The sequence below is a fragment of the Pituophis catenifer genome, unplaced genomic scaffold (assembly GCF_029215685.1).
Source record: "Pituophis catenifer annectens isolate HBS135680 unplaced genomic scaffold, rPitCat1.0.hap2 SCAF_1, whole genome shotgun sequence".
In the NCBI taxonomy this organism is placed as follows: Eukaryota; Metazoa; Chordata; class Lepidosauria; order Squamata; family Colubridae; genus Pituophis; species Pituophis catenifer.
The window spans coordinates 52,676,716-52,687,507 of record NW_027256881.1 but is presented as its reverse complement, the minus strand read 5'-3'; the positions used below and the strand labels follow the sequence as shown (position 1 = coordinate 52,687,507).

Genomic DNA, 10,792 nt, shown 5'->3' with positions numbered 1-10,792 from the left:
AGACAATGGAAACTTTCATACTGTTTCCTGTAATTTCCAGCTCATGTCATCCATAAAAGGTGCTGTGGATTATTTCAGTAACGGCACAAAATACATATATATTTAAATACATATAAGCCGAAGGAGAGAAGAAAAGTACCCAAGAAGGGAAAAGAAGAAAATGATTTTCTGGGACATATTGTAGACTTCCACTCTCCCTTTTTTATACTGTAATAATTATCTGTCCAAACACAATCTTAAGAAAAAAGTGTGTTAAATTAACAAAGGAAACTTCCTCAGCCTTTCTTAATTGTGATTCTAAACAGCTGCCATCTTTTCCTCTGATTGCAGGAGCAGATTTGTTCAATCACAGAGGAGATTAGCCAGCAGCCCCCCCCCCCCTTTCATTTTTTCCCTTGCTCTCCCCAAATCTGCTTAGAGGTTAGAGATTGAGATACAGGAAGTACAGAGAAAGATAGAATAAGGGAAGTCCTGTTACAGGACGAAAAATCCACTTGCATTACTTTGATGTAATTTTCAATTCCAGCATCCTGTTTCCAAAAATGGATAACCAGATGTCTATGAGAAACTCACAAGCAGGACAGGAACAATCAGTTCTCTCTTGCTTCACCCAGCAATTAGCATCAATGGCATAGCAATTCTAAAGATGAAAGTTCAATGTGTCTTACACAGTAATAGTGATGAAGTTGATATATTTATTTATTTATTTATTTATTTTAATTTACTTATGGTAAACTATTATTTAATTAATTAAATTTAATTAATTAAATTTATATGCCTCCCCTCTCCAAATATTATCTAAGATGTAATGTTTTATTTTGGCTAATTGAAGGAAAAGATTCTAAGTGTTTTAAATAAAAAATAAAAAATGTACAACTGGTTTTAACCTGACATATACATATATACATACATACATACATACATTTCAGAATTAATAACAAATAGTACATTAAAGCATGCTATTATTTAAACTAAGCTCCTGGCAAAACATTGTAATGTGTATTATAATGTTTATTATGAAAAGAAGAATTACGTTTATTATGAAAAGAAGGAAAAAAAGATGTTTATTATGAAAAGAAGAACTAGGAATGATATGATAGCAGTATTCCAGTATTTGAGGGGCTGCTACAAAGAAATGGGGGTCACCTTATTTTCCAAAGCACCAGAAGGCAAGCCAAGAAACATTGGATGGAAACTAATGAAGGAAAGAAGCAACCTGTAATTAAGGAGAAACTTCTTAACAGTGAGAAGAATTAACTAGTGGAACGGCTTGCCTTCAGAAGTTGTGGGTGCTTCATTACTGGAGGTTTTTAAGAAGAGATTGGGTAGCCATTTGCTTAAAATGTATAGGGTCTCGTGCTTGAGCAGGGGGCTGGACTAGAAGACCTCCAAGGTCCCTTCCAGCTTTATTCTGATTAGATTAGTATTAGTATACAGACATTTCCAAACTGCAAGTCCTTTTCAACTCAGTGGTCTTACGCCAAGTGAACATGTATTAGGATGGCAAAAATACATATGTAATTTGCATGTTGCATGTTTGGGTAATGCAATATTGGTTTTTTAAAATGCTTCTGAAAATTACGGTAGTTATTTTATAATATAATTGCTTCACCTCTGTAGTCCAGAGCAGATAACAACTAAAATACTGAAAAGTGATGGAAAACTCTTACTCTCTAAGACTATCTGCTTGCTCTTTGTTTTGTTTCCAACCAGCTACATGGGCACAAAACATCCTTGGAGAAAAAAACAGCTGCCATAATTTCTTTTCCTATAATATTTCACTTACAGCAAAGTTTTCATCTTTCAACTGTGAAATCCACTATATGTTGGGATAATAAAGATTAGACGTGCTGTCCCACACAAATACCATCACAAGTTTAAAAATGTCATATTAAGATTCAATCATCTAAATAAAGAATGCATGGTCGAATGAAAACAGAACATCTATACATCTAAATAGCTTTTTCACAGAATGCTCAATCACAGATATAGACAAGCAAATTCCCTGGATATAAGGCTTGTACTGAGGAGGATCTCTTGGAAATTACACATAAGCAGAGACTGAGCACGTCTCGTATTTCCTGTTTTTATCTTTCCAGTATAATCTGTTGCCTGCTAATTATGCATAGTGCTTTCAGATTATGGCTGCAAAACTCCAGACAGCCACTACGTGGCGTGAACTATACATAGTACAAGTAGTCCTCGACTTTCAACAATAATGGAACCTGCCCATTATGTCATAAATCATGGTAGTTGTAAAGCAGATCACCCATATGACTGACCCAATTTTATGAGTTATTTTGCATCAATTGTAAAGTAAATGCTGCAGTCATAAAACAAATCCATGGTTCGCTATAAGATATTGGTGTGTTTTTTTTTGCCAAAAACTAGAAGTAACTGCTAGTTTTCAGCAAAAATATTGTAAAACATGGTCATGTAACTGTGGCTGTAAATGTGAGCTGGTCACTTAGTGCCCAACATGCAGTCATGTGACTGGGGGGGCGGGAGGCAGCCATCAGAACTTCAGAATTGGATCTTAAGTACCTTTGGGGCAAGTGGGTCTGTGTAACTTCGAACGGTTGCTAAGCAACCGGTTGTAATTCGAGGACTACCTTTACTGTACTTCTTTATTTTTTGTTCTGCCATTCAGGGTTCATTACGAGTTTTGCAGTCCAGATCTGCTATTCTAATGATGCAGGGTCTGTTGTGTGAATGAACCTTTACATCAAAGGGCATGCGTGCATGCACACAGAACCCAAAATGGTAATAGAGACAGGATAACTGTTAAGTAAATATTTTATTCTTATATTTTTAGCATATCCTTCCTTTAAAGAGATTAAGGGTTCCTCTGTTCGATATGTTATTCTCATCAAAACCTCATGAGGTAGGTTTGCTGAGAGAAAAAATCGTAAGTAATGATAATATGTGATCTTCGTGATTGTGACTAATGTTGGATTCTGTTCTAACTACTAAACAACAGTGTCCTTTCTATATAAGTGGACAATGACTTCACCTCAATTTCTCCACTGCTTTGTTCTGTGTGCTTATTCTTATGCGAAGATTTTAATTTATTTTTATTGGCTTTTTTATTTATTGTTGTGTGTTGCCCAGAGACCCCTTTGGGAGAAGATGGGTGACCATATAAATTTGATTAATAAATAATATTATCTTCAATCTTTCCCCCCCCCCCTCTGTTCAGCTCTACGTACAGTTGCATACACAGAGCCTCTAAAACTAATGTGTTGCTTTTCACCTTTATCATTTTTGAAGCAGTAGAGTTGAACAGCCTCTAAAACGTAGATTGGCAATACCCATATGGTTATTCAGAAGAGACTGCACATAACAGATTGCACTCCAAGAGCAAGCAGGAGGATGTTGATTTATGACAGACAGATATTGCTCAGTATGCATATTCCCCAGGCTCTTTCATTTGGATATTTTTAAAATGTCAGGTCTGATTGTTTTTGGCATTGCCTTTTTTGATGCAAACTGTTTTCCTGGATCTTATCAGCTAATGTAAACTGCACTGGGAATGTGGGCCTGAAAGACAGTTTCAACAGAAAGGCAATGTTTCAAGAAAAACACCTTAACTGTGCTTAATGTGGTTCTGATCCTGCAAAGAGTGGCTTGCTAGTCATTGCAGATCCTACTCCAAAGAGAAAACATGTAAAAAAACAACAGTATATCACATGACATTCAGGATAGACTTCATGGCACAAATTTCGCCGGTTACAATTCATTTCCCTAGTGCGTAACCCTGGTATGCCAAACTAGTTATAATGGTGGCAAATTTCTGAGTTCCGGATGATCAATCATCTAACTGCGCTTTGAAAAGAGACAATGTTTTAATCATGAATTTATTAAATAAGAAATGTTCAAAACCTAGTATCTGGCAATGGATTTCAAATATAATTTCAATTGTATTTGTCACTATGCAGGTGATGTGAAATGAGGCATAATGGTATTATGGCTGACACATTCTGATTTAACCAACAATTCAGGTATAATAGAACGCCTCCCCCAATCAATACATTAAAGTGATGTGAAGTGTGTGTGTGTACACATACAGTATATGTAAGTATGTGTATATCAAAGAAGTGTAGCTTGTAGCACCTTGAAGACAAAACATTACAGGCTATTTGAAGGGATAGAGAATCTGCAGTCCTCCAAGTGCACTTGGAGGACTGCAGATTCTCCATCCCTTCAAATGTGTTTTACTCCAGCAGTCTATCTCTTCAAATGTGTTTTACTCCAGCAGTTTCAAGTTATAACTGACACACTGTCCCTCTGGATGTATAATTACTTTTAATATTATTTTTGATATGGCTGATTCCCAGAATTTACTGTTACTTTATATTGCATGGTTTTGGTTTTAGTTTCTGAGTGTTACATATTTGTATATTTTAATCCAAATTATGTTGTAAACCCATAAGCCAAACAAATAAGTAAATACATATAAGAATAGGTGAGTGGGAGCACATATATTAATAATGCCTGCCTTAAATTGACACAATTTTGCTGAAAATAAATGCAAGTAAATCACCAGTTGAATGTCACTGACTCCAAATTATTTTAACCTTTGTTTTTTTAAAAAAAAAAATCTCTAAAATTAATGGATTAGCTCTTTGATATAACAGTTGCTCATTACAGATTAGGCTTCATTGCAAAATATAGTGGCTTCCCCATAAGGGTATTAAATGTAAGGGACTTTGCACTTGTGGCTATGGGAATCTGAATCAGTAATAATTATCCACCTAATCTAAGAATCTTTAAAGATATATAGCAATTTCTCATTGCTCCGATTTTATAGTTCCCCCTCATGTTACTATAATGTGTCATAGACCAATTTTTTACTTACCAGTTCAGATCTTCAGAGATAGATAAACATGACCACATTTTATTTAGTAACCTGGAGATACAGGGCATCTTTCCTATTTCTTTTTAATGGAGACTTGTTTTATGATTTTAGGTTTGGGATTATTTTAGGTTAATGTGTGCCACGTTGCACATGTGTGTATATGATTTCACCAACATTTTCTGATTTGATTTATACCTTTTTGAGAGATCCATAAAAATTAAATGCCATATGGAGATCATTCCAGGTCAAATGGAAGTTTTTTCTAAGCAAAACTGATCAAAGGGGTTTCTAATATCTCTTTTCTTTCTTTGAAATAGGAAGGTGGAATCATTTCTAACAGAAGAATCAGAAATACATATTGTGGGGCAAGCTCCCATTACTTAAGACTCCCTAAACAAAAGTATATGTCACACTAGCCTCTTCTGCCCTAAGCATATTTGACCTGAAGTGACCCATACGGATAGGATTTTAAGATCTATGTGTTTAATTTCTAGTTTTTAAATTAATAATAATTCAAATGTGAAAAGTTCCTTTTGTTGAGGTAATTGTAGAGTTCCAGCTGCAGACCGAACAGGGGAATATCTAGAAACATATTTATTTATTTATTTCTTAGGCTTAGACCTTGCCTTTTGTGTAGGACCTCATGGTGGGATACATAACACTTCATTCTCCTGTTTTACCCCAGAATGAGAACTCAGTGAATTAAATTGGGCTAAGGGAGGTAACTGGCCTCCCCAGTGTTTAGCTTCATTCAGTACTGTGATAAAACATATTTGGAGTCTCCTTCAGCCCCCAGGTATTTGACTGGTTTAAAGAGAGTTGACATATTCTTAAAGGGCCACTTTCCCTTTTTTTTTTTTAAGTGTGTAACACTATGACTATACCTCTCTCATAATAATTAAAATTAGTCTGAAAAGTTAAGATAAAACTAAAGGGAAACCTTAGGCTCTTAACAGATTTACAGATATATAGTCACTATACCTGAAAAATATCCATGATCTCACATGGGTCACAGTTTTTCACTTGCTCTCTGAAGGCCTTTGGAAGGGAGATCCGGTCTGCAGAGCAGTAACCCCAGCATCTCATCTTGTTCCTGAAAAAGCTGGAGCATTTAAAAGGTTTTAAATAGCTGAAGCAAGTTATACATAGTAAGGAGGAACAAGGAGTGGAAAAAAAAATGGACGATGTATCTTTAACCCACAAAGGGTGGAGCAGATTTTGTTCTGAGCTCGCTAACAATGGAAACTTTTTTTTTTTAATGTTTCCCTCCATCAGTCCTGCCAAGCAATAGGAAAAAAAGAAAAAAGAAAGAAAAGAAACTTGTTCCGCTGAGTTCAACCCCAGACAGGCTCACAACTTCCTTCCTGCTTTCCGACCCCCTCCCCTCCCTACTCTCGCTCCCGCACATTCAACAAACACTGAAGAAACAGCCAATGACAAGGGTGATGTTGGAAGAGACGAGTAACGATCGCGGCGGCTGAACAGTTGAAAAATAATAGCAGTAATAATAAAGTTACAGATCCAGCCGACAATAGAATTTGCTCGCTTTTTTCAGTTACGCGCCGCAGGCGGGGACAAGAGAGACGCCTTAAACATCTTGACCAGGAGGAAGGGATTATTTCTAGAGCAATTTTCAAGTCTGCGCGTCTTCATGGCTAGAGTTTTTTCCGAAGCAATTGGATAGTCAAGGTGCACCAATCTCTCCTGGACAGGTATGACCAACCTCTCCGATTTCACTCGCTTAATCTTTGCTCATTTCTCCGCACATCCTTCCTAATCCTGGCATATTTCTCTTTCTTTCCTGAGCTGCAACTCTTGCTTCATCAAAGCGATCGCTTTTTTTTTTTTTTTTGGAGACCGGGTCGGAGAAAAAGACACGATTTAAGGGCTGGAATCAGTAGCCGGCGAGAAATCAGGTTTTACGGGCATGGATAAGTAGCGAAAAACGAGCTTCAAACCGCTCCTACTTCTGAAAAGTGCCAAACTCAAATGGGCAGCGAGCTTTCGTTATTGAGGGCTATGGTAAACCGCTTCGTTTGGCGGGGGCGCCTCTGGCACTCTGTCTTTTTCGGATAAGTTACACACACATATTCAGCTGTCTTCCGTAGAAAGAGAAGCACTTCAGCCAAATCGACTCTTGTTGCAGAGAACAGCGAAAAGAGCCCTGATCTTCGGGTCTCCATAGAGATTGCCATCATTTGTTTCCTCCATAAAATATGAGGGCAAGACACGCATCACAGGGTTCAGCTTGCACACAAACACACACAGCCGCGTCCAGCAAGTTTACCAAATATTTAACTCACACCACTGCCTTCCCGCTGTCATACTGGACACACGATTTTTACAAACTTAAGTGTCATTTTAAGAATCCTTCAGGGATAGAGGTCCGGAATTTGCCCAGTATGCAAGAGTTGAACATGATTGCCACTTCTTCCAGTAGTTAAGTCACTGCCCTACAGAACTACCACACTTCCTATTTACTGGATCCACAAATAAATTACTTTGTGCACTATTAAGTGCATAGGCATGGCAACTGTTGGAATTGTGAGAAATAAATGTTATTTAAAACATGAATAAAAGATGAATAAAGACTCCCAAGATAATGAACCCTTTTCAGAAATTCAAGAAAACTTTTTAAAAAATGGATCAGAGAAAAGTTGAAGAAATGTGCATGAAACTATAAATAGAACTATGCTTGTTATGCAATTGTAAAACATTGCCTGGAGACATATAATTATTGATATTCCAAGAAGCAATATCTTAGAAACTCGCTGAAATAAATTACAAACAAGCACAGTCTTGGTTCAAAGAACAACAACAACTTTACAAACTCATATGTAGCTGCACAAGAGGATAAAGTAGGATAAAAGAAAAGCAAATCACTGAATTAAAGTAGCAAAACAACTCAGCTGATAGCTAAAGAAAGGGGCTACTTTTAGTTCATTCCCAGTTAACATATTATATAAAAGACCTGGACAAGTCACACCTAGTAAATATTAAATATTTACCTCATTAGAAAGAAGCTGTGGATTTTGTAATGTGTATGTTTCTAAGATTTAGTATGATCTCAGCATTTAAAAAATCTTATATAGTTGATAATAAATGATATAATATATTGTTATTTAAGATGGGTGGAAAAAATCCAGGAAAGAATGGTATCAAATTTATTGAGGCCTACATCCACTGATAAGAAGCCAAATTCAAGAAAATACTGGAGTCCAATTATTTTGATCTTCAAGAGTTGTTAATTATAGCAATAAAGTTATTGTAAGTTGCTGCCTAGAGTCACTCAGGATAAGGAGACAGGAAGCATATAAATTAAAGGAATAAACAAACAAATAAATGGGGCAAGGCAATTTCAATCAGGACCATAGGGAAGGATGAAAGGCTATTAAACTTGTTTGTCTTTCCTATTTAAATTGAATACCATATTAGTTTCTTCATGAAGATACTGATTGGGAATTGAAAAAAACCAATACAAAGGGGAAATGTTAAATATTGTTCTAGCATGTTTACCATATTTAGACTCATCTTCCACTATAGCCACCATATCAGCTATTAAGACTTAAAAACAAACAAAAACTTAAAAAGTATACATTTCCATATCTACCTTGATCATCAAGGGTAGAGAACATGATTTTTTATGTTTCTGATAAAAATGTGTTAAGACCCCATGTATTTATTAAATGTCCTTCCAAATGTCTATGGAGATTCTCAGTCATCCAGATCATGGTTATCCCAAAGGTGCTTTTTAAAGAGGCAACCAGAGTTTCTTGTTCTTTAAAGACATTTCACTTCTCACCCAAGAAGCTCTTCAGCTCTGACTGGATGGTAGAGAATGGAAGGATTTATATTCGTTGCAGATAGCTGGACAGAAGACCAGCTGTCTGCAAGGAATATAAATCCTTCCATTCCCCACCATCCAGTCAGAGCTGAAGAAGCTAACCGTCTTCAAAGAAAAACAAGAAAGTCCAATCACCTCTTGAAAAAGCACCTTTGGGAGTCCCCTTTCAAGTTCTACCAGGCTCTTGGTTGAAAAATCCAGCGTGGATTAGAACATTGTAAAGTAATAACGATAGTATATATTACACATTATGTTGTTTTATTTAATCAAATATCATCTCCTAAAGTTATCAGGTTCCTCACTCTTCTAATTGGACATTAAAAAGTATATATATATATATACATATATATCCTTTATATATCGAGACCAGATGTCTTGATAGAAAAACACACATACACACACACATACACATATATATATATATATACTTAAAATCACACACTTTTGATTATAAAATGAATGTTGTTGTAGTATAGAACAAGCATCATATAAAAAGTGCATAGACCAACAGTACATTACATATAATACCTGCATATGCTTATTGTCTCATTTGTCCATTACAAAACTCATATTACCTCCTCTATTGGCTATTTGTTTAACCAGGTGACTATGACTATGGACTATGTGAATAGATATTGAGCTAATCCCATATTCAAAATCAAAATTCTTAGCATATAACTGATAAAAAAATAAGAGGTGTGGATTCATTTGGAGAAGCAGTACCACACAGATGCATATTATGCGGTTATAAATATATCTACACTTATACAATACATAAATAGCATAGCACATATATAAATATACACTTAAATAGGTAATACTAATAAAACTATATATCCTTACAGCAGGAATTAATTATATATTGTGCTTTCTCAGATTTTAGAAATAAATCCCACTCAGATCCGTAGAATTAGCTCTAATACAGAATTCAGTCATAGTGTTTGATTTGCAAATAACTGAGCATGGAATTACTGTTGTAAATCATGCCAGTCATTACATGGGTCATCATGTGACCATGCCTGATTTTTCAACCTTTTTTGCAGTAGCTGTTAAGTGAACTTAACACAAATTGTGTAGTTGTTAAGCGAAAACTGCGGTCAGTAAGAAATCCTTTCTCTGCAATGGATGTTTTTTGCTGGAAACCGAAAGTAAACGCCTATTTCAGGCAAAAAGTCATAAATTGTGATTATGTGACTGCAATACACTTCAGTTGGCCATAAATGCAGGCCAGTTGCTGGATGTACAAAATACAATCACTTGACCCTGGAGAGAGCCCAACTGTGCCAGGTCTTTTATGTACTCTTTTAGATCTGTCATAACTTTGATAGTAAGTCAAGGACTACCTGTATAATCCCAACAACTTCAATAAAGAGACAATTTACTGAACATTTCAAAAATTAATTAACCCAACAAGACAGTAATGTGTCTTGTGACTTTCAAGATGATTCCAATTTCCATCACTCTCCATCAGTATGGCTACCAGGAATTATGGGAGATGGTGCAATAGTAGCAAGAAGGCTACACATTTTGTATCTTCCCATTAGGCAATACTGTATAATGAGTAAAAATGAGTACAGGTACAGTTTAAGGTCATGTAATAAGAAATAAAGTAAAAGAGCAAAGTGTTGCTGCACAATACTGTTCCACCACAGAAAAAATGAATTAAGAGGAAAAGCTGCAGCTCTGCTTCCTTTAGTCTTGTGGTGGCTTCTGACTTTATGTTTCAAATATTTATGAATACTATTGTTTTAATTATTATTTTATTTGTAGTTTCCCCAAATGCAATTTCTAGAACATATAATGATGAGACTTCCACCATTACTTCTCACAATTTGCCAAGCCAGCATTTAAGGCCTTCCACCATTCCTTTCCATAGTTATTTTTGTTTTAAAAAGAAAAATTCTGTGTAGTAAGTTTTGGTTTTCCTAGGTCCCATGACTTCTTCCTCCCACTCTCCCAGGAGAAAACCCACATTTAGTCCACTTGCTCCTTTATTTTCATGGAACATCTTCTGATACTTGGCTACTTTCTTCCTATCTGCTGTTTTCTTTTGATCCATGGCTAGAAAGTGGATGATTGGCAACATTAGC

The 10,792-nt window shown here is 35.9% G+C and overlaps 1 protein-coding gene across 1 annotated transcript in view; it reads left to right on the top strand.

The window, feature by feature from the left end:
• The first annotated feature begins 6,241 nt into the window (after positions 1-6,241).
• ITPKB (inositol-trisphosphate 3-kinase B) overlaps positions 6,242-10,792 on the top strand; it is a 71,615-nt gene continuing 67,064 nt past the window's right edge. Inside the window, exon 1 of the mRNA XM_070932420.1 lies at positions 6,242-6,570. The gene's annotated coding sequence lies outside the window, so the exon portion shown is untranslated. The remainder of the gene's footprint in view (positions 6,571-10,792) is intronic.